At 47.6% G+C, this 27,068-nt stretch overlaps 1 protein-coding gene and 1 pseudogene across 1 annotated transcript in view; one reads left to right on the top strand and one right to left on the bottom strand.

The window, feature by feature from the left end:
* Nucleotides 1-27,068, top strand: part of LOC127488697 (nuclear factor 1 C-type-like) — a 186,526-nt gene that overhangs the window by 90,464 nt on the left and 68,994 nt on the right. The window lies entirely within an intron of this gene.
* Nucleotides 20,088-23,195, bottom strand: LOC103345873 (PWWP domain-containing protein 2A pseudogene; annotated as a pseudogene).

Below are 27,068 nucleotides of genomic sequence, written 5' to 3'. Positions count from 1 at the left end.
AAATGAGAGCTTGGCAGGATATAATATTCTGGGCTGGCAATTTTTCTCTCTTAGCACCTGTGCTATGTCTCGCCATTCCCTCCTAGCTTGTAGGGTTTCTGATGAGAAGTCAGCTGTGAGTCTGATTGGAGATCCTCTGAGAGTAATCTGACGTTTCTCTCTTGCACATTTTAGGATCTTTTCTTTATGTTTCACTGTGGAGAGTTTAATTACCACGTGTCGTGGTGAGGATCTCTTTTGGTCATGTTTATTGGGGGTTCTATGAGCTTCCTGTACTAGGATATCTCTGTCCTTCTCCAAACCTGGAAAGTTCTCTGCTAGTATCTCACTAAAAAGGCCTTCCAATCCTTTCTCTCTCTCCATGCCTTCAGGAACTCCTAGAACTCGAATGTTGGTTTTTTTGATAGTATCCTGTAGATTCCCAACAATATTTTTTAGGTTTCTAATTTCCTCTTCTTTTCTTTGGTTTGACTGTATGTTTTCCTGTGCTCTATCTTCTAAGTCCGATATTCTTTCTTCTGCTTCACCCATTCTGTTTTTAAGGCTTTCTAATGTGTTTGTCATTTGATCTATTGAGCTCTTCATTTCATTTTGATTTCTCTTCACTATAACACTTTCCTGTTCTACTAGTTTCTGAGTTTCATTTTGACTCTTCCTTAAAATTTCGTTTTCACGAGAGAGATTTTCAATCTTGTCCATTAAGGATTTCTGTAGTTCAAGGATTTGCTTTTGAAAACTTCTAAATGTTCTTATCATAAATTTTTTGAAATCCGTATCTTGCATTTCTTCTATCTCATCATCTTCATACTCTTGGCTTGGGGTGTTTTGCTTATTTGGAGGCATCATAGTGTCATCGTTGATCTTGCTCCCTCTATTTCTGTGTTTGTTACTCGGCATAGTTAATTCTTCTTGCGTCACTGTGCGTTTTTTTTTCTTTCTTTTTTTTTTTTTTATTTATACTGTGTCCGTGTTAAGTGGACTGCCTGCTGTTGGAGGAGCCTTGGAGGCTTGAGATGGGTGCGGCCTGAGAGCTCTGCCTGGTTCTTCCAGGGTAAGGGTGTGCAAAGGTAACACCCTCAGGTTATGCGTGGTAAATCTCTCTCTTTTTATTTATTTATTTATTTTATTTATTCAGGGGGTAAGTAACACCGCAGGGCAAGGCTGTGCAGAATTGATGGTATTTAGCTTCCAGTCTTTGGCTCCTCTGGACTCCCACTGGGTTGCCTAGGCTACTGAATTGTAGTGACTCAGTTGCTTAGCTCTCCCCCATTGATATGTAAATCCAGAGCGCAGGCCTGCTCTTTGTCTCTTGGGAATTCTAGCCTTGCAGCCTTGTAACCTTTGCAAGGTTAGGGGGAAGAGAAACCCCGAAGCTTTTTTTTTTCCTTCTTTCCGGTAGTGAGTTTGCTGCACTTTCCGGCCCCCCTCTAGATTCTGACCCCCGTTTCCCCACCAATGTCTCGGGTTATTGAGCTCACCTCCCCTTCCAGCGCCGATGTGTGGAGCGTCCCAAGTCTCCCTGCTGTTGTCTGTGTGGCATGCACTCCCCTTGGAGCACTGGGGCTTCTGCGGCTCCGTCCCCTTCTCTTCTGCCTCATCAGCAGCACTGCCCCTTCTGATCCTCTACAGGCCCCCCATGTCCCCACACAGCCACAGACCCCGGGGACCCAGTATGTGACCTTGCTAGGGCTGCTGTGACAAAGGAGCACTCGGTGGGTGATTTGCAGAAGCAGCAGAAGCCTACTTTCCCACGGTCCAGGAGAGCAAGGGTTCAAATTCAAGGTGCTGGTTGGGTTGCTTCTGAGGACTGTGAGCATCCGGTCCAGGCCTCTCTCCCTGGCTTGTAAATGAACATCTGTCTCTCCCTCTCTTTCCATCTCCCCCCACCTCTCAATATGAGTGGCAGAGATGTACAGGAACACAGCTCCCATCTGCTGCTTCACTTCCCAAATGCCTACAAAGGCAAGGGCTGGGCCCGGGTGCAGCCAGGAGCTGGGAATACAGTCCACATCTTCCACAGGGGTGGAGGGAACCCAGTTACTGCAGCAGTCACTGCTGCCTTCCAGGGTCTGCGATAGCAGGAAGCTGGAGTCAGGATCCAGTGCCAGGCCCTGATCCCAGACATTCCAATACAGGGTTCCTCCATCTTAATCAGGGCTTTAGCCACTAAACCCACTCCAACCTGTCTCTTTCTGTAGTGTTCTATGTGTGCATCTCTGTCTACATTTCTATTTTTTCAGATGTATTATTTATTTGAAAGGCAGAGAGAGAGGTCTCTAACTGCTGGTTCACTCCCCAAATGCGCACAATGGCCAGGGCTGAGTGAGGCCGAAGCCAGGAGCTAGGAACTCCATCCTGGTCTCCCATGTGGGTGGCTGGGTCCCAAATACTTGGACCATCACCTGTTCCCTCCCTGGGTGCATTAGCAGGGAGCTGGATCAGAAGTGGAAGATTCTGGCCTTGTACGGCACAGCTTAATCTGCGGCACCACAGCACCAGCCCCTATGCTTATGTTCTCCCTTTTAAAGGGATACCTGTAATACAGGACTCGCCCCCGTCCCAATGATCTCATTTTAACTAATTACATTTGCAATGTCCCTATTTCCAAATAAGGTCACATTCTGGGCACTGGGGGCAGAATTTCAATATATGCATTTTTGGAGACACAGTTCAACCTGTGACACTTGACATGCACACATACACACACTCAGTGTGTTCTTTGGGCCTTTTCTGCATCATTCTGTAAGGGAGCAGCTCCGCCCTACACTGTCATCCACCAGCCTAGGATGCTCACTTTGGATCAGGAGTCTCCTGAGCCCAGGACGAGAGCTCAGTCTGGAGCCAAGGACATCGAGGGCTGCATCAGCTAACGTAAGGCAGGCTGCTCCCACACCTGTGCCTCTCAGCCTCCATTGCCAGACCCAGCAGAAGTTGGGGTGGTCCAGGCTGCCAGGATTCTGCCAGCTTCACCAGAGGGCTCCAAGGTCGCTGTGGGTATGGGCAGACATCACACCAGCACACCACAGGCAGAGAGAGGGGAGGATAAAGGGTGGCTTGTATGGACCAGGTCTTCTCATTCCACTGGCCCAAACTCAGCCATAGATCTTGCCTCCTGCAGGCTAGCTGGGAGTTGCTGTCCTGGGCTGGAGTCTGCCCTGTAGGTGGGGAGCACAGGTCTTACCTGGGTAAGAGCCCACATTCAGAGCATGTGCGCCTGAAACCCTGAGCTCCGTAGCCTGATAATGGAGGGGGCTTCTGAAATACAAGAGCTTCCTTATTATGTATTCCAAAACAGAACCACTGGAGTTACCACCTCTCAGGTACTCCCCCCCACCCATCTTTTCCATTATTTTAGGTTGTCATCTTCCTTCTCCCTCAGCACTTGGTTGTTTCCAGAATGAGTGAGACTAAAATTATTTTTTGAGAAGGTTTGGGGAATTTGCAAATGGCCCTTTAGGAAGCAGGTGGTGCCCTGGGTTGGGGGGAGGGGTCATCAGCAGAGCCCAAAGCAAGTTCACTCCACTGTTCACTTCTGATTTGATTCTTACTAAGACAAAAACAACTCTGCCCTGGTATTTTCCCATATACATTTTAAAGACAGAGGAACTGAGGCCCAGGGAGGCCAGCTGGCACCGACCAAGTTGCCTCATTCGAACAAAGGGAAGAGAAAGCAAAGGTGGCTTGGAGTCTTGGAGGGGTGGAGACAGAGGGGAGTGGGTGGAGGCCCTGGCACCTGTCTTGGTGGTCAGACATCTGCCCCTCTCTCAGCACTTGTGGCTGCCCACCAACTCCCTTCTCCCGAGAGGAGCTCTGCGGACCCCAGTCTCCTGGCTGAAATGTCCAGGGAGGCGCCGCCTCCCACACTCACCCTGCCATGGCTGTCAGCTGAGCCCGCCCCTGATGACCCCAGAAAAAACCTGTGTTGTGTCTAAGGTTCTGCTGAGAGGGACATTCCCTCAGAGCTCTGGAAGTTTCCCCTTGTGTCTCCCCAACATCTGATCTGCAGCACTGTTCCTCTGGTTTGAGGGGTGTGTGTGTATGTGTGTGTGTGTGTATGAGAGAGAGAGAGAGAGAGAGAGAGAGGAAAGCAAGGCCTCAGGTCTCAGGCTGGCCATCCTGTCTGAGGGGGAGTGTCACACATTATAGCTAACCAGATTCCTGGCCACCCAGAGGTGGAGGAGAGGGCAGTGAGCAGGCCCTGGACAGGCCTGGGACATCTTTCTTGGGAGATACAGAGAGGAAAGCTGGTGGAGCTCACCCATCACATAGATCCCTTTGGGGCTGAGAAGGATTGTACTGTTTTTTCCTGGGCCCCCAGGATCTGAATCCTTTCTTAGCAACCCGATGTATCTTCCTCAAGCTTCAGTCTTGTCATCTGTAAAATGGGATAATATCTCATGTGATGTGACCATGAAATGAAATAATGAATAGAGTGCATGTGACACAGTCTGAGCACATGCCGAGGACTTGGTAAGTATTCACTATGATTTTCCTGGTGGGGTTGACAAGCACCCCGTGGACATGCCTCTCTGATGGGTAGCCCCAGCCCCAGATGACTACCTGTCTTTAATTTAATCATTATCAAATAAGACCAATGGTGCAGTTGCTGGTTGCACCAGCCACTTGTGGCTGGAGGCTACCATACTGGATGCACAGAGAATTTCCAGAATGGTTTATTGGACAACATTGTCTTCAAGCAGATAGAAGCCAATCCGTCAGGAACAGGACACAAGGCAGTTTTTTAATTAATTAATTAATTAATTAATTTATTTAAAAGGCTGAATGACAGAGTGCATGGGAGACAGACATACAGAGATCTTCACCCACTGGTTCACTCTTCTCAAATTCCTGCAACGGCCAATGCTGGGCCAGGAGCCTGGAATCCCATCTGGGTCTTCCACATGGGTTGCAGAGACTCAAGTACCAGAACCATCACCTGCCGCCTTCCCAGGCACATTAGCAGGGAGCTGGATTGGAAGCCGTGCCTCAGGGACAGGATGCCAGTGTCAGAAATGGTGGCTTAACCATCTGTGCCAGTTCTGGCTCTGGGCAAGCAGTTTTGATGGCGGGAAAGTCAGGGTCCAGGCAGGGGTTCATCTGGGCATGAGTAGGAGGTATCATATGGGTGGGAGCTGGGACTGCTGACATTGGGGGCAGCAGGTGGAATGGGGGCCCCTCCCTACCTGACAGCTGTCAGTGGGAAAACGATGTCTGGGCAGCTGGTGGACTCAGCGCTCAGGGCAGTCACTTGTAAGCCTCCCTGGATTCTGGGGTGACTGCAGGGATGGCAGCCTTTGTGCCCATGCATTCCTCGCTGCGAGCTGAGTGATCAGTGACATGGGAGGACCCCGACCGCTTTTGGAGAGATTTCCAGCAAGGTCTGCAGGAGGAGAACAGCGGTGTGGGGCTAGGGGTTTGCCAGCAGCAGCTCACATCAGGTGAGCATTTAAGGGATGAGATGAAGTCAGCTCAGGGAGCCCATGAGGGAGAAGGCTGGATGTGTCACTGTAGTAATGATGAATAATAAAGGACCAAGACACTGCTGTAACTCACAGAATGGGAGAGGAGGTGAGAAAATCTATGGCTTTGGCGTGCCCCAGGAGAGAGTGTCTCAGATGTGCTTGGATCTTTATTTGATGAAGAACCTTCTGGAAGATGTGCTCTTGTCAAGAGGAGCCCATGTTTCCGTGAGGCTGAGGATCTAATGATGCAAGAAGCCCCCTCCTTCATCATCCTGCCAGCCCCACGTATGAGTATCTGCTGGATCAGGCCAGGGCCCCACCCTCTGCCACCTCTGCCTGTGCAAACCAGAGCAGTCCATGACCTGGGTGTCCCTGGGCCTTTGCAAGGGCAGGGGGAGGCAGCCCCTGGCAAAGGAGGCCTGGGAAGTGCAGGGAGCCGGCCTCCAGGTCAGGTGCAGGGCTGGCAACTCAATGTCCACTCTTAGCAACCCTGGGGAAAGACCTGGGTCAGAGGTAAAATGAGCTCAGGGCTGCGGATTGGTGTGGGCTTTAATCATTTATTCATGGGAAGCAGCAGCACAGCGTGTGTGAGAAGACACCAGAGGGGACATGGCAGCCTTGCCCTTTCCTGGGTGACCCTCCCCGCTCTGCCCCAGGGCTGGGCTGTCCGTCCTCCACCAAGTTGCCACCAGGATCCCCGGGCTGGCAGCCGAATGTGCTCAGCCTCCTTCCTTTCCTGGCTTCTGTGGCCCTGCCTTTCCCTGGGATCATGGTCCATGCTCGGTGGCACTGAGAGGTCAGCACCACTGAAATCGAAGCTGGGGTTACGGTTGTCCTGCCACGCGGGCCTGGGCACCCCATGGGCATGTGGAAGAGAGCAGGAAGCCTTTGCTGTGGATATTCTATGGGGGACAGAGTGGGGCCCGGTGGAGTTGGGGGAGGGGCTCTGGGCTACTGGGGTCCCTGGTTGCCTGGCCCCGGGGTCCCTGGGTGACTCTGGGCAGGAAGACTGTTTGACTGTTTTGTCCATGTGTGAGTTAGATAATCAAAGCCTTCCTCAGGTTTCATACATTTGGCTCTGCAACTTGTAGATCCAGCTATGTTTTCGGTTTATTAGGCTGGATATCACCGACCGCAGTCTGAGAGGTGCATGGGCGAGGATCCCAGCGGTGGGAGCCTCTGTTTCTAGGCACTCCCCGAGCCCTGTGGGTCAGCACATTTCTGTGGGGGCTTCTTCCTCACCCAGGAGTGATTGTTGACTCCCTCCCCCAGTGGTTTACCTCTTCCTGAGATCAAAAGATACTCCCAGGGCCCAGCTGATACCAAGAAGCAGGAGCGCTAGGTCAAGAGTTTGACTCAGATGCAGTATTAGGGCCTGAGACACCAGCGGATCTTGCATCATTAGATCCAGTTCCCTGCTAATGCACTTGGGAAAGCAGCAGAAGATGGCCTGAGTACTTGGGCCCCTGTCATCCACCTGGGATGGAGTTCAGGGATCCTGGCTTCAGCCCAGCCCACCCAGCCACAGCTGTTGTTGGCATTTGGGGAGTGGACTAGCATATGGAAGATCTCTCTGTCTTCCCCTTTCTCTCTGTTACTCTGCCTTTCAAATAAATAAGTCGGTAGTCGTTAGAAGATGAAGCATGGGAACAGAAGATGCTCCTGGCACTGCCATTGCTCAGAACAGCACAAGACTTTTGGATTCTGGGCAAGGGAGGCTGAAAGCAGGGCCCCAGTAGGTACTTCCTCCCCTGATTCTCACCTGCCTGCAAAATGGGGGCACAGGGGAGACACAAAGGGCTCTGGTGGCTGTTTGGGTCATGCTGGGATGAATGGATGCAGAATCTCAGCCAACCCTCCGGCAGCTCTCCTGCCTTGCAATGTTGGCTTCTCTCAGATCTGGGTCCTCTGCATACACTCTTCCTGGAGAAGTCTCCTAGCACCAGGGACCTGGGGCTTCCTCTGTTCTGAGATAGCCCCACACTTGTTCTCCTCTGAAGGACCTCTGCTCCAGGCACCCACACCCTTCTGGTCACCTCTTAGGGCTCTGGGGAAGGCCCTGCCAGGAGCAGGTGCTGATATTCCCATCCAAAAGGGAGCCCCGAGGGAGCGCTCCCTGTGCCTCCACAAGGTTCGTTAAGGTAGCAGGCTCCAAAGAGTGTGTGAGACCAAGCTAGGAGGGCCATCCCATCCGAGGCTAGGGCAGTGTTTTGAGCTGATGGACCAAGCACTGGGGCTGCTACACCAACAGCACACACGCTCTATGGCTCATGACAACAGGGTTTATTCTCTTGCATCTCTGAGGACCAGAGGCCCAGGTTTCAGCAGGGCCTGGGGTTTGCCCCCTGAAAACTCAGGTTGAATCTTCACAGCCACTGTAACAGGGTTAAGAGGATGGGGGCCCTTAACTGGTGATGGAGCTACGGGAGTTCTGTGGGATTTTTAAGTGTACAGTGACAACCATGGGTGCATCTGAAGCCGCTAGGTGTGGGAGCTCTGGCTGCTGACGTCCATTTCTGTGTTGTTGCAAACACAAGTCAGCCGGGCTGCACTGTGGCATAGAGGGTAAAGCTACCCCTTACAGTGCCGGCATCTTAGGTGGGTGTTGGTTCAAATCCCGGCTGCTCCTTTTCGAATCAAGATTTTTGCTAATGGCCTGGGAAAGCAGTAGAAGATGGCCCAAGTCCTTGGGACCCTGTGCCCATGTGGGAGACCTGGAAGAAGATCCTGGGTCCTGGCTGTGGATTGGCCTAGCTCTGGCCATTGTGGCCATTTGGGGAGTGAACCAGTGGATGGAAGACTTTCTCTCTGCCTCTCTAACTCTGCCTTTAAATTAAATGTTTAAAATAGGGCCAGTGCCGTGGCTTACTAGACTAATCCTCCGCCTGTGGCACCAGCACTCTGGGTTGCTCCTCTTCCAGTCCAGCTCTCTGCTGGGGTCCGGGAGTGCAGTGGAGGATGGCCCAAGTGCTTGGGCCCTGCACCCGCATGGGAGACCAGGAGGAAGCACCTGGCTCCTGGGTTCAGATCGGCACAGCATGCCAGCTGTAGCGGCCATTTGGGGGGGTGAACCAAGAGAAGGAAGACTTTTCTCTCTGTCTCTCTCTATCATTCTCTAACTCTGCCAGTCAAAAAAAAATAACACAAGTCAGTTACATGTCACAAACTTATTTTTATTTAAAAAAATACAGCAACTGTGATGAGTCCATTTTTTGCTTGAAAAATGAAGATACCAAATGTCTATGGGGACAAAAAGGCAATTATTTATTTTTAAATACTTATTTAATTTGAAAGGCAGAGTTAGAGAGAGGCAGACACAGACAGACAGACACACACACACACACACACACACACAGAGAGAGAGAGAGTTTGACCCACTGGTTTACTCCCCAAGTAGTTGCAACGGCCGAAGTTGTGCCAGACTAAAGCCAGGAGACAGGAGCTTCTTGCAGGTCTCCCATGTGGGTGCAGGGGCCCAAGGACTTGGGCCATTTTCCGCTGCTTTCCCAGGTCTATTAACATGGAGTTGGATCTGAAGTGGGGCAGCTTGACTAGAACCTGCACCCATATGGGATGCTGGCATGGCAGATGGTGGCTTAACCCACTGTGCCACGGTGCCAGCCCCTGAAGAAGGCCATTCTTAGCCCATTGGCTGGAACCTTAAATGCAGGAATCAAAGTTGACATCACCGTACAGCTCTCTGATTCTCATGGCAACCTCTGGGTGTGATGCTGCAGCAAGGGCAGGGCAAGGTGGGTCTGTTTATGCTGACAGCTCTGGGCATCTCTGGCCTGAGCTCCTGGTCCTGCTGTGCAGAGAGCTTCTCTGAACACAGACCCAGCCTCTGTGGGATTGGGGGTAGCCCGGGGTCTGGGCTCCATGACATCTAGGTTGGGACCCTTTCCTGTACTTCCAGCTCTGCCTTTCTGAGCTACAGGGCTGTTTCCACCTCTAATCCTGCAGTAAAAATCAAATGCCTCCTTCAGGGGAAGGTTTAGCACACTGTGGGCCCATGTAGCCAGTGGTCTTAGCCCATCTTCTGCTGCTGTAACAAAATGCCCGAGGCCAGGTAACTCTGAAGGTATAGAAGCTGGGGCTGGCATGGTGGCACATCTGGGTAAGCCACCACCTGCAGTGCCAGCATCCTGCATCAGATCACGTCTTTGAGTCCTGGCTTCTCTGCTTCTGCGCCAGCTCCCTATTAATTCACACCTGGAAAGGCTGCAGAAGATGGCCCAAGTCTTTGGGCCCTGTCATCTGGATGTGGGTGACCTGGATGGAATTCCAGGCTCCCGACTTTGGCCTGTACCAACCCTGGGCTGTTGGGGCCATCTGGGGAGTGGAACAGCAGGTGGAAGATCGATTTCCCTTCTCTCTGCCTCTCCGATAAGTAAATAAATCTAAAAACAATCAAGCAAAAAGAATAGAGGATGATTTGGTTCATCACAGAAGGCAGGGAAATTCAAGAAGCTGGTGCAGGTGCTGTGTGCTGATGTGGCTGAGGGCAGGAGTGTGGGCAGAGAGGAGGATCGAGAGATCTCAGGGAAACAGGATACAACCCTCTCCTGTGAGAGTGAACTCACTGCCTTGAGGAGCACATTGATCCATTTCTGTCCCGTTGCTTTCCGCAGTGCCCCCCTCCTGACACTGCCACCTTCGGACCTAAGAACCCAAGGTGTAGGTTTTTGAGGGTCACACAGCACCAGCCAGAGTGCTACTGTTCAGTGGACATCAGTGCCCATTGTCCACACTCGTGGGATGAATGTGTGGACAAGTGGGTTAATTTGAAATTATCGGTTGTGGGGAATATGCATCTAGCCTTGGCCTTCTCCCACCCTGCAGGGTCCCCTGGGCTGATTCTCAGCATGGAAGCAGAAGGCTCTGCAGTTGGTCAGGGTCTGGCCCTTGGAGCAGTTCAGCAGTGACTCTGATCCTTTGTGAGGGTTCTGTCCTGTAATAAGTCAGCAGTCCGTGCACACTCTGAGCACTTCCTGTTTATTCTTGGCTGCTGGAGTGGGAAGGGCCTCTTTTAGCAGGGGGAAGGATTGACTCATGCTCCTGGGGTGTGTGGTTGGCTCGGCTGCTCAGAGGGATCAGGTGTAATTTTAGGGTAGAGTGAGTGTGATTCGTGATAGAGCTGTTACAGTCAGTGAAAGGAAAAAATACGAAGCTGCTGTGGCTTTTATTTTAATCCTAAGTGAGGATTACGGCTCTTTTTATGGAAGGACTCCTCCTGGGAATGAAGATGCACTTTTGGAGGAAGAGGTTTGGGAAAGTTGGCAGGGGCTGGAAACTGCCTGTCTCTGTCGAGAAGGACTTTGCTCCAAGCAGCCGAGATCTGTCTCATGATACCCTAGGGAGGGTGGGGGTCTGATGGGGGCTGGGCTGCTGCCCTAAGGGCCACCTCCCACCCCATGCCATGGATTCACGAGCCCCTGAGGTCCAGTGGGCTTCCTCACTGTTTCTGTGGTGCGTGTGCAGGAGTGGACTGCAGAGGGAGTGGTGAGGACCAGCTGACTGACGGGAAGTGCTGGAGGGAGACCCTAGCCCAGACAGGTGGGAAGGGATTTAAAGCCACAAGGACCTTTTAGACAAGGATGAAGGAGGAATGCCATGCAAAGACCTTCACTCTGGAGGCAAGGAGGATGAGGATGTGGAACAGAGGTGAGGTTTGGTTCTTCAAAGAGCTCTGGCCTTGGAAACAGCTGCCTCTAGCTCTTCTGTGGGTCTGGGGTAGGCAAAGACTTGAGAGGTTCCAGAACATTCTCAAAAGTTTTCTCCTTACTTTCTTTGAAAGGCAGAGTTATAAGGAGAGACACAGAAAGAAAGATCTTCTATATGTTGATTTGCTTCCCAAATGGCTGCAATAGCCAGGGCTGGGCCAGATGGAAACCAGGAGGCTGGAACTCTGTCTGGGTCTCCCATGTGGGTGCAGGGTGCTGGGCCATCATCCTCTGCTTTGCCCTGCCTACCTGAACCCATGCGAGTGCCTGGGGAAGCTGCAAAAGAATTCTAAAAATTTTGATAGCTCCAGACCCAGAATACTGGTGTTCAATGCTAGCCTGGGGACTGAGGTTTTTCTTGATCATATAAAATGTGGAAATCTCGGCATCAGCTCCAACAGCTCCTGGGGTCTTTGGGAAGAATGTGGATGTGCTGGAATTGGAAGGCCCATGTAGGTCCATGTGGGCTCTTCGAGCAAGGGTGGAGGGCATGATCTGGGCACGTGGGACAGCAGGATTACCCCATAGGACCCGGGTGTGCTGAACACAGCTATGGGGCAGACAGCTTCAGTTTCCTGTGAGTCAGACGTTCCCATGGACACTTAAGGGTATGTGTCCCTCTTCCTCTCTCACGCATTGTCCAGCAACACTGTGGAATGCAGGTTTCACATCCCTGGCAGTTAGGCTACCTGCCTGCTCCCCACTGAATTATCTCCTTACCTCCGCACCTACTGCCTACCTACCTACTCATCTGCCTATGTAGCAAGTTACCTAGTTACCTGAGTTATTCCTTACCTGCTTCCTCACTTATCTACCTACTGAGTTATGTTCTTATCTAGTTAACTACCCACCTATTGAGTTATTTTTTAATTAATTAATTAATTAATTGGAAAGGCAGAGTGATAGAGAGGTTTTTCATTTGCAGGTTCACTCCCCGGATGGCTGTAACAGCCAGGATTGGGCTTGACCAAAGCCAGGAACCATAAAATTCTTTGAGGTCTCCTATGTGTGTGCAGGGGCCCAAGCACCTGGGCCATCTTCTGCTGCTATTCCCAGGCCACCAGCAGGGAGCTGGATTGGAAGTGGAGTAGTTGGGATGTGGACTAGTACTCATATGGGATGCCAGCATTGCAGGCGGTGGCTTACCCACCAAGCCACAGCAGCGGCCTGCTGAGTTATCTTCTTATCTAGTTGCCTTCCTCCCTCCCAAGTTACTAACTTACCTAGTAACCTGCTACCTACTTCCCTACTTTTCTCCAAGTGGCGGCAGTCTTTCTGTGCCTGGGTCTTAACCAGGGACCTTGCATGAGGACTGAGACAAGACTGGGATGGGGGAGGAGGGCTCCTGCTGAATTGGGGGAGCCACCATCCCTTACAATAGAGGCCCTGTGATAGGGCCAGCCTCACCCACAATCAAACTCATCACTTGGGATGGGCCAGCCAGAAAGGCCCCCACTGGCACCACAGCCGGTAGGCTTGGGCTTCCCCCAGCAGGGCTAGACACCCATGCTGGTTGCACATGGCTCCAGCCCGGCTCTGTGCCTGGGGCCACGATTTTCTCCGTGCCAAACTGAGAGCACATCAGGCATCCTCATCCAACACAGGAAGTTCCTCGGGGGCACGTGGGTTCAGGGCAAAAGCTCCAGCCCAGTGGCCAATGCCCTCTGTATCTGAAGGTGTCTTCCCTGTGTCCTTGTCCCTGCAGCACCTCCCGCCTGGCCTCTGTGTCTACTGCAATAGACAAGTCACTTCTTCCTGGCACCTAGGCTGCAGCAGTCCAACTGTGTGCCTGTGCACCTGCTCTTCCAGCTCCTCTGGCACCCTGCCCCACTCTGTCAAATTTTTAGCCATTCTGGGGCCAGTGTCATGGTGCAATGGGTTAAACCGCCACTTGTGACACCAGTATCCCATTTTGGAGAGACGGTTCAAGTCCCTGCTCACCCCAGGGGGCTAGTGGCAGAGCTGCATGGCTGTGTATGCCAGGTGCACTGCTCCGCTCCCAACACCCAGCATGGAACAATCCTCAGGAATCAAATTCCATGCTGTGTCCACTCTCAGGTTGAGGAAAGACCAACTGCCCACTTTAAAAAAAGGTTATTTATTGGAAAGGCAGACACACATGCACCCAGAAAGAGAGCTCTCGTTGACTGGTTCACTCCCAAAATTCCTGCCTTGGCCGGGACTGGGTGCTGAAGCCAGGAGCAGAAACCCAATCTAAGTTTTTCACGGGGCTGGCGGGCACATGATTCCTTGAGCCATGTGGAAAGCCGGAGTCTGCAGCCTGAGCCAGGAATCAAACCTGGGCACTCTGATGTGGGGTGTGGACAGCATAGCTGCCAGCTGATGCCTGCCCTATCACCTACTTTCTGTGTTCTATGGTGCTTGAAAGCCACACAGACCCCTAGAAATCAAAGGCATGGAGGAACATGTTCCAGCCAATCTGACTCTGTTTCTATGAGATGAGCTTTTTTGTGCTTCCACTTGCGAATGAGAATGTGCCATCTCTTTCCACGCCTGGCTTATTTCACTTAACTAATGTCCTCCAGTTCTAGAAGGAGGAGGGGCAGAGGAGGGATAGAAAGCAGTTGGTTTTTGTGGCACAAAATGCAGTCAGGTAACTGGAGTGTGTTGTGGTGTCATGTTGCACAGTCGAGTAACCACGTGAGCAACAGGGGCTTGTATATTTTTCTTTTTTTAACTTTTATTTAATGAATATAAATTTCCAAAGTACAGCTATGGATTACAATGGCTCCCCCCAATAACTTGCCTCCCACCCGCAACCCTCCCCTTTCCCTCTCCCTTCCCCCTTCTATTCACATCAAGATTCATTTTCAATTCTCTTTATATACAGAAGATCAGTTTAGCATATATTAAGTAAAGATTTCAACAGTTTGCACCCACATAGAAACACAAAGTGAAAAATACTGTTTGAGTACTAGTTATAGCATTAAATCACAATGTATAGCACATTAAGGACAGAGATCCTACATGAAGAGTAAATGCACAGTGACTCCTGTTGTTGACTTAACAAATTGACACTCTTGTTTATGTCATCAGTAATCACCCTAGGCTCTTGTCATGAGTTGGCGAGGCTATGGAAGCCTTTTGAGTTCACCAACTCTGATCATATTTAGACAAGGTCGTAGTCAAAGTGGAAGTTCTCTCCTCCCTTCAGAGAAAAGTACCTCCTTCTTTGATGACCTGTTCTTTTCACTGGATCTCACTCACAGAGATATTTCATTTAGGTCTTTTTTTTTTTGCCAGAGTGTTTTGGCTTTCCATGCCTGTAATACTCTCATGGGCTTTTCAGCCAGATCTGCATGCCTTAAGGGCTGATTCTGAGGCCAGAGTGCTGTTTAGGACATCTGCCATTCTATGGGTCTGCTGTGTATCTCGCTTCCCATATTGAATTGTTCTCTCCCTTTTTTATTCTATCAACTAGTATTTGCAGACACTAGTCTTGTTTATGTGCTCCCTTTGGCTCTTAGTCCTATCATTATGATCAATTGTGAACAGAAATTGATCACCGGGACTAGTGAGATGGCATTGGTACATGCCACCTTGATGGGATTGAATTGGAATCCCTTGGTATGTTTCTAACTCTACCGTTTGAGGTAAGTCAGCTTGAGCATGTCCCAAATTGCACATCTCTTCCCTCTCTTATTCCCACTCTTATATTTAACAGCGATCAATTTTAAGTTTCAACACTTGAGAATAACCGTGTATTGATTATAGTATTCAACGAAAAGTATTAAGTAGAACAATCAAAAAAATACTAAGAGGGATAACGTATTAAGCTGTTCATCAACAGTTGGGGCAAGGGCTGACCAAGTCACCGTTTCTCATAGTGTTCATTTCACTTTAGCAGGTTTCCTTTTTGGTGCTCAGTTAGTTGTCCCTGATCAGGGAGAACATATGGTATTTGCCCCTTTGGGACTGGGTTATTTCACTCAGCATAATGCTTTCCAAATTCCTAAAAGGGATCACTTTTCAGTTAAAATTTAAACACCTAAGAATAATTGTGTGTTAATGACAGAGTTCAACCAATAGTACTAGAACAAAACAACGAGAACATACTAAAATGGATAAAGTATTACATTGTACATCAACAGTCAGGACAAGAGCTGATCAAGTCACTGTTTCTCATAGTGTCCATTTCACTTCAACAAGTTTCCCCTTTGGTGCTCAGTTAGTTGTCACCGATCAGGGAGAACATATGATATTTGTCCCTTTGGGAATGGCTTAATTCGCTCAGCATGATGTTTTCCAGATTCCTCCATCTTGTTGCAAATGACTGGGTTTCATTGTTTTTGACTGCTGTATAGTATTCTATAGAGTACATGTCCCATAATTTCTTTATCCAGTCTACTGTTGATGGGCATTTTGGGTTGGTTCCAGGTCTTGGCTATTGTGAATTGAGCTGCAATAAACATTAATGTGCAGACAGCTTTTTTGTTTGCCAATTTAATTTCCTTTGGTAAATTCCAAGGAGTGGGATGGCTGGGTCGAATGGTAGGGTTATATTCAGGTTTCTGAGGAATCTCCAGACTGACTTCCATAGTGGCTTAACCAGTTTGCATTTCCTTTTCCCCCACATCCTCTCCGGCATCTATTGTTGGTAGATTTCTGAATGTGAGCCATTGTCACCGGGGTGAGGTGAAACCTCATTGTGGTTTTGATTTGCATTTCCCTGATTGCTAGTGATCTTGAACATTTTTTCATGTGCCTGTTGGCCATTTGGATTTCCTCTTTTGAAAAATGCTACCGAGGTCCTTGGCCCATCTCTTAAGTGGGTTGTTTGTTTTGATGTTGTGGAGTTTCTTGATTTCTTTGTAGGTTCTGGTTATCAACCCTTTATCTGTTGCGTAGTTTGCAAATATTTTTTTCCCATTCTGTCGGTTGCCTCTTCACTTTCCTGACTGTTTCTTTTGCAGTACAGAAACTTCTCAATTTGATGCAATCCCAAATGTTAATTTTGGTTTTGATGCCTGTGTTTCTGGGGTGTTTTCCAAGAAGTCATTGCCGGTACCTATATCTTGCAGGGTTTTTCCAATGCTCTCTAGTAATTTGATGGTGTCGAGTTGTAGATTTAAGTCTTTAATCCATGTTGAGTGAATTTTTGTGTAAGTTGAAAGGTAGGGGTCTTGCTTCATGATTCTGCACGTGGAAATCCAATTTTCCCAGCACCATTTATTGAATAGACTGTCCTTGATTCAGGGATTGGTTTTGGATCCTTGATCAAATATGAGTTGACTGTAGATGTTTGGATTGATTTCTGGTGTTTCAATTCTGTTCCATTGGTCTATCCATCTGTTTCTGTACCATTACCATGCTGTTTTGATAACAATTGACATGTAGTATGTCCTAAAATCTGGTACTGTGATGCCTCCAGCTTTGTTTTTGTTGTACAAGATTGCTTTAGCTATTTGAGGTCTCCTGTGTCTCCATATGAATTTCAGCATCATTTTTTCCATATCTGAGAAGAAGGTCTTCAGTATCTTGTTTGGTATTGCATTGATTTTATAAATTGCTTTTGGGAGAATGGACATTTTGATGATATTGATTCTTCCAATCCATGAGCATGGAAGATTTTTCCATTTTTTGGTATCCTCTTCTATTTCTTTCTTTTAGGTTTTGTAATTTTCATCGTAGAGATCTTTAACCTCCTTGGTTAAGTTTATTCCAAGGTATTTGATTGTTTTTGTAGCTATTGTGAATGGGATTGATCTTAGCAGTTCTTTCTCAGCCATGGCATTGCTTGTGTATACAAAGGCTGTTGATTTTTGTGCATTGATTTTATACCCTGCTACTTTGCCAAACTCTTCTATGAGTTCTAATAGTCTCTTAGTAGAGTTCTTTGGGTCCCCTAAATAAAGAATCATGTCATCTGCAAAGAGGGATAGTTTGAGTTCTTCCTTCCCAATTTGTATCCCTTTAATTTCTTTTTCTTGCCTAATGGCTCTGGCTAGAAGTTCCAGAACTATATTGAATAGCAGTGATGAGAGTGTTCATCCCTATCTGGTGCCAGATCTCAGTGGAAATGCTTCAAACTTTTCCCCATTCAATAGGATGTTGGCCGTGGGTTTTTCAAAAATTGCTTTGATTGTATTGAGGAATGTTCCTTCTATACCCAATTTGCTTAGAGTTTTCATCATGAAAGTGTGTTGAATTTTATCGAATGCTTTCTATGCATCTATTGAGATAATCATATGGTTTTTCTTCTGCAGTCTGTTAATGTGGTGTATCACATTTATTCGGGAATGTTGAACCATCCCTGTATACCAAGGATAAATCCCATCTGGTCTGGATGGATCATCTTTCTGATGTGTTGTTGCATTCTATTGGTGAAAATTTTATTGAGGATTTTTGCATCTATGTTCATCATGGATATTGGTCTGTAATTCTCTTTCAATGCTGCATCTTTTTCCAGCTTAGGAACTAAGGTGATGCTGGCTTCATAGAAAGAATTTGGGGGATTCCCTCTTTTTCGATTGTTCTGAAAAGTTTGAGAAGAATTGGAGTTAGTTCTTTAAATGTCAGGTAGAATTCAGCAGTGAATCCATCTGGTCCTGGGCTTTTCTTTGTTGTGAGGGCCTTTATTACTGTATCAATTTCTGTTTCACTTATGGGTATATTTAGGTTTTCTATGTCTTCATGGTTCAATTTAGGTAGGTTGCATTTGTCCCGGAATCTATCCATTTCTGATAGGTTTCCCTGTTTGCTGGCATACAAGTCCTTGTAGTAATTTCTGATGATTATTTTTATTTCTGTGGTGTCTGTTGTTACGTTTCCTTTTTCATCTCTGATTTTATTGATTTGGGTCTTTTCTTTTTTTAGTTAGTTGGGCCTATGGGGTGTCAATTTTGTTTATTTTTTCAATAAACCAGCTCCTTGTTTGGCTGATTTTTTGTAATGTTTTTTTGGATTCAAACCTGTTGATTTCTTCTCTGATTTTAATTATTTCTCTTCTCCTACTAGATTTGAGTCTGGTTTGCTGCAGATTTTCTAGATCCTTGAGATGCAGTGAAAGCTCTTCTATTTTGTACCTTTCCAATTTCTTGTTGTAGGCACCTATTGCTATAAAGTTTCCTCTTAACACTGCTTTTGCTGCGTCCCATAAGTTTTGGTATGTTGTGCTGTTATCCTCATTTACTTCCAGAAAGTTTCTGATTTCTCTTTTGATTTCTTCTATGACCCATTGTTCATTCAGGAGCATGTTGTTCAATCTCCATGTGTTTGCGTATGCTCTACGGATTCCTGAATTGCCAATTTCCAGCTTCATTCCTTTATGGTCTGAGAAGCTGCATGGTATGATTCTAATTCTTTTGAATTTGCTGAGACTTGCTTTATGGCCTAGTATGTGATCAATCCTAGAGAAGGTTCCATGTACTGCTGAGAAGAATGTAAATGCTTTCTGTGTAGGATGAAAAGTTCTGTATATATCTGTTAGATCCATTTGGGCTATAGTGTCGTTTACATCTGCTGTCTGCTTGTTGATCTTCTGTCCTGTTGATCTGTCTATTTCTGAGAGTGGAGTATTGAAGTCCCCCAGTACTATTGTATTGGGGTTTAAGTCTCCCTTTAAGTCCCTTAACAAATATTTTAAATAAACTGGTGCCCTGTAATTAGGTGCATATACATTGATAATCGTTATATATTCCTGTTGAATTGATCCCTAAATCATTATATAGTGCCCCTCTTTGTCTCTCCTAACAGTTTTTGTGTAAAGTTTATGTTGTCCGATATTAAGATGGCTATGCCCACTCTTTTTTCATTTCTGTTGGCATGGTATATCTTTTTCCAGCCTTTCACTTTCAGTCTGTATGGATCTTTATTGGAAAAATGTGTTTCTTGTAAGCAGCAAATAGATAGGTTTTGTTCCTTTACCCAATCAGCCAATCGGTGTCTTTTAACTGGACAGTTCAGGCCATTAACGTTCAATGTGACTATTGATAAGTAGTAGCTTTGTCCTGCAATTTGCCAAAGATATTTTCTGATATATGTTTTGAACTTCCTGTTTATCTTTTGGTGTGAGATTTCCTTCATTTACCTTCTTTCATATTGATGACCGTGTTTCTGTGTTTCTGTGTGCAACACATTTAAGCATCTTTTGCAGGGCTGGACGAGTGGCCACAAAGTCTTTCAATTTCTGTTGTGCAAGGTCTTTATTTCACCTTAACTCACAAATGAGAGCTTAGCAGAATATAATATTGTGGGCTGGCAGTTTTTCTGTCTTAGTACCTGGGCTATGTCTCGCCATTCCCTCCTAGCTTGTAGGGTTTCTGATGAGAAGTCAGCTGTGAGTCTGATTGGAGATCCTCTGAGAGTAATCTGACGTTTCTCTCTTGCACATGTTAGGATCTTTTCTTTATGTTTCACTGTGGTGAGTTTAATTACCACATATCATGGTGAGGATCTCTTTTGGTCATGTTTATTATGGGTTCTATGAGCTTCCTGTACTAGGATGTCTCTGTCCTTCTCCAAACCTGGGAAGTTTTCTGCTAATATCTCACTAAAAAGGCCTTCTAATCCTTTCTCCCTCTCCATGCCTTCAGGATCTCCTAGAACCCAAATGTTGTTTTTTTTTAATAGTATCCTGAAGATTCCTGACAGTATTTTTTAGATTTCTAATTTCCCCTTCTTTTCTTTGGTTTGTTTGTATATTTTCCTGTGCTCTATATTCTTTTTTTGTTTTTTGGATTTAGTCGATATTTTTTACAGCTTTTTTTGTTTTTTACATTTCAGATCATTCACAATTACATTTTCTCATTTTCTGACCTGCAAACAGATACCTTAAAAGAAATATTTTTTTTAAAATATTATCAAATTAGGTGCATCCAAAATGCAACAATTACACATAATGACAATTAATTCACAAAGTGTAATTCACTAGGATGTATCCTAAGAATTTAGGAACAGCCAGTCAGGAGAAATCTGACCAAATTTAGCTATCAACCATTTACATATCCAGAAATCAAATGTATCTAAACTCCCAAACTAAAAGCTTGAAAGTTTTGTCAAATTCCCACAGGACAAAAGATAAAGATTCAAACCTATCCATTTTTTGACAGTGTTGATCCCAAATAGTAGCCTATTTCCCCAGTCTAACTGAATAGCAAGCATCTGTTTGTGAAACACCCAAGTATCAAACTTTTACACCAATATGCACATAAAAAGGCTGTTCATTAATTTAAAAACTAGTAGTCATTAAATATCCACACTATCCTCCCAGCTCACTAGCCCTTACTACAATCCCAAATATTCAACCCATGTCACATAGTGACAGGCCATATTTTATATAGGTGTGTGTGTGTGTCTGCATATACACACACATACAGATTTAGGTACAAATGGCAATTAACAGTCCCTGCAAAAATTCAATTTCACTTGAGGCTATGGCTCCTATGCCTTGGGATGGTTTTAGATTTCAGAACTGAAAAATACTGCTAAAATCTCACTTCCTTAAGACAAAATTTGATTGCATGTTCAGTTTAAGCTTCTCAGTCTAAAAATGGCTATAAGTTAAGTATAAAAATGTCAGCCAACTGAGTGCAATTTCTCTCTCCAATTTGGCCAAGCTACCTCATAGAAATTATTCCTGACTAGACTAGAATATCTATGGCGCCTTCCAATGGTCCTTGCCTACCTTACTGTCCGTGTTCACGTTTCAAACTGTGTCAAAAGAGCCCGCACTTCAGGGGTCAGCTGCTTGGCTGCCTTGGCTGCCTCTGTGATGGCCTTGCGATACAGGCCCTTTCTCTTATTAAAGCGTGACTGGAAGTTTTCTAGAAAGGGAGAGAGTTGCGAAAGAGCAAGGAAAGATGTTGTTGGAGACCCAAACCATGAAATACGGGCCTCCTGTCGGATCAATAGGCCATTATCTTTCCGGCTCACGGTTATAGTAAGAATACGGGCTGGCCACCAAGGAAAGCCATATATCTTAGCCCAAACAATGTCCCCTACACATATGGTCCTGCCATCTGGTGTGATGCATTGAGAGACGTTTTTGGAAAAGATTTTCATTTTCGAAGAATTACTGAGCTTTTTCTCTTCCTTTGAAGAGGAGGAAGTGGAGGAGGTGGAAGGTGCATGCATACTGCTTGGAGGAAAATCAAAGCTTTCAGAAGAGCTACACTCAGAGTTGGAAGATTTCAAATCATCTGTGCTATCAATGCTACACACTGAAGCACTGGAAGAGTCAGATTTCTTTTGATTTAGGGTCATGTAAACAGAGATATTGCTTTTGCTGCCCTTTTTGCCCAATGTCTGTGGTTCATCCTGCTCACCAGGCACATGCACTTCATTTGTGTCCTGAACCTCACTGCTGGCCTCTTCAGGGCCTTTTGAGGGACTCTGAGTTTCTGAAGGGGCCTCACCTGCTGAGCGGGTAGAGGTGCAGTGGGACTGGGGTTTGGACGCCATCTTGCCACTCCTTATTTTCTCAAGTCCCGTCTTCAGAGAAGAGTCATTTTCTTCATTCCTGTACCTCTGCGGTTTTAAACGAACCCAGGGAGGAAGGGAACCTGAGCTAGGATTCTGATAGCGACGTGTGAAATGGACTTTTGAATGCACATTTTTGGAAGTAGAGGTTTCACTTTGCTTCTTTTGTGCCTTTTCTTTGGCAATTTTCAACACATCCCGAGCTTTCGCATGATCCATATTCTTACTCTGGAGCACTTTTTTAGTATTTAACTGAGCTTTTGATGTATTTGCCTGAGCAGAAACTTTAACTACTCTGCCTCTGCTGTGAGCAATATTTGAAACTTTAACCACGACATTTCTTTTCTGGCTTTCATTTTGGTTTTTCCCATCCACTTTATGGTCAGTTTTCAGTTTTTTGTTCACAGTAGTTACACTTTCATTTCTCCGCTTTTTGTCTTCATATTTAGTAGAGTCACTTACACTACTACCTTTTCTAATTTCCTTTTTTTCAGCAACAACACTGTTTTTACATTTATCACATAGGACTTGCCTGGGGCGTAGTTTAATAGCATTCATTATTGATGTGGGTTCTTCCCTGTACATTTTTCGTTTGGGTCGCTTAATTTTCCGAGGAGGTGGCTGAGGTATTGATTGGTTATATGTGTCCCTGATAAACAAAGGGAGAGGATAAGGTGCTCCTTCGTGGAAGAGAGGTGGTGGTTTGGAAGTCCACAAGCTTTCAGCCAAGTTCAGCTCAGGCGGTGGGACAGGAGAAGGGTCCTCAGGAGCAGCACCATTCACTTCGTGCTTGACCTCTATCCCTTCTTGGAATGTGTTACTTTGCAGCTGCATGGCTTCCGGTTTATCCTTATATTCCCTTTTGGGAAATACTGTCACAGGGATCCCATGAGGCCCAAACCTTTTGGACAGATTCATGAGGACTCCTGAGAAGACCTTCTCCCCGAGGCGGAACGACACGACGAGCGCGTCCTCAATGATGTGGTCCAGCGTGACCCGCACCTCTGAGCCCGGGATCAGTTGCGACCCCGCGGAGTCCCCGCCCGCCCGCGGCACGAGCGCCGGGGCTGCGGGCTGGGGCAGCGGCGTCTCCTCGCGCTCCTCCGGAGCCGGGGGCTGCTTGGGCGGCGGTGCAGGGGAGGGAGGAAGGTCGGGTCCTTCCTGAGGAGCAACTGCCGCCGGCTCCTCCGGGCAGCTTCTCCTCAGCCTCGAGCTCCGGCCCCGCTGCCTCCGGGCTGCGGGCGAGCTCCCCTGGCGGCGGCGGCGGTGGCGGTGGCGTCGGCGTCGGCGGCGGCGGGTCGTCGGCCTGAGGAGCTGACTGTTGCCCGTCTGCCTCGCCGTCCGGCACAGACGCTTCAGTGGCCATGACCTGGAGGGGGTCAGTGCCGGCCTCGCTGCCGGGGATGGGCTCCATCTCCGGCTTGGCCTCGCCGGCGCCCCCCTCCCCGGGGGACGCTGCAGTCGCTGCCGCCTCTGCAGCCACAGCCGCCATTTTCATCCTGGCTTCTCCCTCCTCCAACTCCGGTTGCAGCTGAGGCGGCGGCAGCGGCGGCAGCAGCAACGCTGCTTGGTTCCCTTTGTGCTCTATCTTCTTAGTCTGATATTCTCTCTTCTGCTTCACCCATTCTGTTTTTAAGGCTCTCTAATGTGTTTGCCATTTGATCTATTGAATTCTTCATTTCATTATGATTTCTCGTCACTATCACAGTTTCATTTTCTACTAGTTTCATTTCATTTTGATTCCTCCTTAATATTTCATTTTCATGAGAGAGATTTCCTATCTTGTCCATTAAGGATTTCTGTAGTTCGAGAATTTGTTTTTGAGAACTTCTTAATGTTCTTATCATAAATTTTTTGAGATCTGCTTCTTGCATTTCTTCTATCTCATCATCTTCATAATCTTGAATTGGGGTGTCTATTTCGTTTGGGGCCTCATAATGTCTCCCTTGTTCTTGTTTCATCGGCTTTTGCGTTTGTTTGGCATATTGGAGATATTCTTTTTTTTTTCTCGTTATGCTGTGACTCTAGATTAAGAAGACTGTCTGCTTTTGATGGATCCTTAGAGGCTGTGATGGGTGTGGCCAGAGAGCTCTGGTTCTACAGGGTTAAGGGTGTGCCAAAGGTGATTCACCCTGATTGTTTCCTTGTTTGCTCTCACGCTCTCTCTTTTTTTTTTGACTCAGTTGGGAAGTAATTCCACACAGCTGAGTGGAACTGAGAGTAGTTGATGTATGAAATCTGGCCCCTGTGGGTATTCATTTGCTCATCAGAGTCATGTTTTTCTGCTTGGCTAATGAGGGGCACCCACTTTACATATGCAAAATGGCATGCACCACTTTACTTACATAAAATGGCTTCTGCCCTTTGTCTTGCTCGGCTTTGTAAGGTGAGTGGAGAGAGAGGCTAAATGTCCGTGCTGATTCCCCTTATTTATTCGATTTTTTCTCTCCTCCAGCCAGCCTGGTGAACTTTCCCCAATGGGGTTTCAGGTCTCGTTCTCTGCAGGCTCTTTCTGCCTTTCCCCGCCAATGTCTCGGGTTACCGAGAGGTTTTTTCTCACCTCCCCTCCAGTGCTGGCACGCAGATTCTGCAGCTCCGGTGGGTCCGGCGGGTCCAGCAGGTCCGGCGGCTCCCGCGGCTTGGGTTCCACACGGTGGGCGACCTTGCTCTCCCCGTAGGTCCTCTGAGTCACAGCCACTAGATCCGGAAGAGTTTCCTCTGCAATTTTTCCCTGATCCTTTTCCTGAGGCTACCGTAACTCCACTTTTATTAAACTATCTTTCCCCGGACTATCGGTGCGCTCTCACTATTCTGCCATCTTGGCGCCGCCCCCGCTTGTATATTTTTCAACAGAGAAAGGATGTAGAATGTTCCTGACACAGAGAGGGAGGAAATGTTTGTAGGGGTGAAATACGCCCACTGCCCTGATCTGATCACTCTGCATTGTGACCTTGTGTCAAAGTATCACATTGCAACTGAGAAACATGTGCACTTATTATGTGTCACTTAAAACAACAATAATAATTGAAAAAGTAAAATGAGGGGCTGGTTCTGTGGCATAGCAGGTTAAGCCACCATCTGCAGTGTCAGCTGGCATCCCACATGGGTACCAATTCAAGTCCTGGCTGCTCCACTTCCCATCAAGCTCCCTAGGAAAATCATTGGAAGATGACCCAGATGCTTGGGCCCTGTACCCATATGGGAGACCCAGATGAAGCTCCTGGCTCCCAGCTTTGGCCTGGCCCAACCTTGGCCACTGGGGCCATGTTGGGAATGAGCCAGTGGATAGAAAGATCTTTCTCTCTCTCTCAATAAATATCTTTGAAATAAATTAATTTTTTAAAAAAGTAAAATGAGCCCAAAGGTAACAGCTACAGGTGCCTGTGCTGAAATGCCTTCCAAGAATGACAGAGGAGACCTGTCCTTGCTATAGTGAGTAAAGCTGGCATGCCATATCGGCACATGTTTGAGTCTCGGATGCTCCACTTCCAATCCAGTGCCTTGGTTACAGTCTGAGAAAGCAGCGGAAGATGGCTCAAGTGCTTGGGCCACTGCATCCACGTGGGAGACCAGGAAGAAGCTCCAGGCTTTGGTCTGGCCCAGCCCTGGTCATTGTGGCCATCAGGAGAGTCTCCAAGGCCATCTTGACCATAACACCCCCTCCCGCATGCCTGTGGGTGTCCCGGTCCACGGGGTAATCAACTAGGACATGAGGAGGGCAGACCTGAATGGAGAGACAAACCAGACACAAGAAGGGAGACCAAGACAGTACTCTGATCAAGGTCTCACTTTATTGGAGAAGGAGGTAGCTTATATAGTACAAGGCAAGGATTGTAACAGTTGAGGGTAAGCAGGGGTCATCTTACAACGTAGTTCAAAGGAATAATTTCACAGGAATCAGTATTAATTTGACAAAGGGAGTTACAGCGAGGTCTTACAGCTACCAGACGTGCTTATTGAGGTACAATAAAGAGAGCACTGAAGCCAAATGGCCAAGCGCTAACCATATCAGTGAGCTGTACAAATGGAATTTTCTAGTGAATCTTCCTTACAGGAACACAGTTGAAGGTTAGTCTAAACAAAGGCCTATATAGGGAAACCAGCACAGTGGCTCCCAACATGTGGGTTTAGGGCTGGGAAGGGTAACGCCCAGCAGGGATGCATTTGTGTTGCTGCTATTTAACCGGGTGATTTGCCACAGCAGCCACGGAGATCTCAGCTCTCAGAGAGGTCTGAGAATTACTCAACCCCTGCATCCACCAAGACCTGCTCTTTCCACATGGATAAAAAAGCCCAGACACCCATACCCTGCTCTATGGGGCTCCAGATCAGGCATTTAAACCTCTCTGCTCACATGCAGCAGCTAAGGAGAAAGACCTGGCTTCCTATGAGGAATGCCACCTGCAAAAAAAAAAAAAAAAAAGCAAACTCTACCCCCATGCTCACCCCCACAGTGAAGGCCCTGGGAGCACAGGATGATCCTAAGAAGACAAAGCTGAGTCTGGGCTCTTTCCCCATGTGGCCCGGCATGTCGTGGGTGGAGCCCTGTAGTTGGGTGTGAAAGGTGGGGTGCACTTCCTGCCTGCTCATGGCCCTCATGGCCCTGGCTCAGATTCCATCTCTAAATCCACTTGGATGTCTTCATCATGCCCCATTCTCCCGCTGGCTGAAACCAAGCCCACAGCTCCCACAGGCCTCAGCAGCTCCTGCCCCATCTCTGCTCTCTACCCAGGACACATCAAGTTGCCCATCTGCCTGCCTGTCTCCTGTGGATGGGACAACCCCCCAACTGTAGGGTGGAGTCTGAGCTGTCTTCTCCATTGGCTGGTACATTGGCAGCACACAGTCAGGGCCTAATACATGCTTGCTTCTTGCACAAATAGGTCGCCTCGCTGGTCCCTGCCTCCGGTGCCTGAGTCCATGTCCGGGTGACTGTGAAGGAGCGTCTTTGGCTCTGGCCCCATCCCGGATCTCCCTGTGGCTGACGTGGATGGTCACCCTTACCTATTCAGCCAGGCCACCTTCCAGGCATGAATCCCCGGGGTGCCCTCCTCCCAGCCTTGCAGCCAAACATCTACAAGGGTTTCCTGGTCCTGCTCGGCCTCCTTTTCACCCTGAAAGTCTTCCCATGTGAGCCATGGGCTGCCACACTTTTTTTCAGACATTGCTTGAAGAAGTACCAGCCAATTGGAAAAGAAAAAAAAAGCCACTTTGTTTTCCTTTTAAGTGGGGGAAAATCCAATCACAAAGCAACTGAGCCATTTGCACAACTGGATCCTTTTACCACAAATGGCTTCAGCACTCAGACACGCTGCTTCTCCCTGCCTGGGTTCTCTCGGTGCCCTGGCCAAATGCAATTCCGGATGGCTGGGGACAGGGTTCTCTCTGTCTTCCTGGAAGTGTGGTTACCAGTGCAACTTGATGCTAGGCAGTGACTCTAAGT

This window comes from Oryctolagus cuniculus, chromosome 19 (assembly GCF_964237555.1).
Source record: "Oryctolagus cuniculus chromosome 19, mOryCun1.1, whole genome shotgun sequence".
In the NCBI taxonomy this organism is placed as follows: domain Eukaryota; kingdom Metazoa; phylum Chordata; class Mammalia; order Lagomorpha; family Leporidae; genus Oryctolagus; species Oryctolagus cuniculus.
Note: the sequence above shows the minus strand (reverse complement) of the source record. Positions and strands in the feature narration are given on the sequence as shown.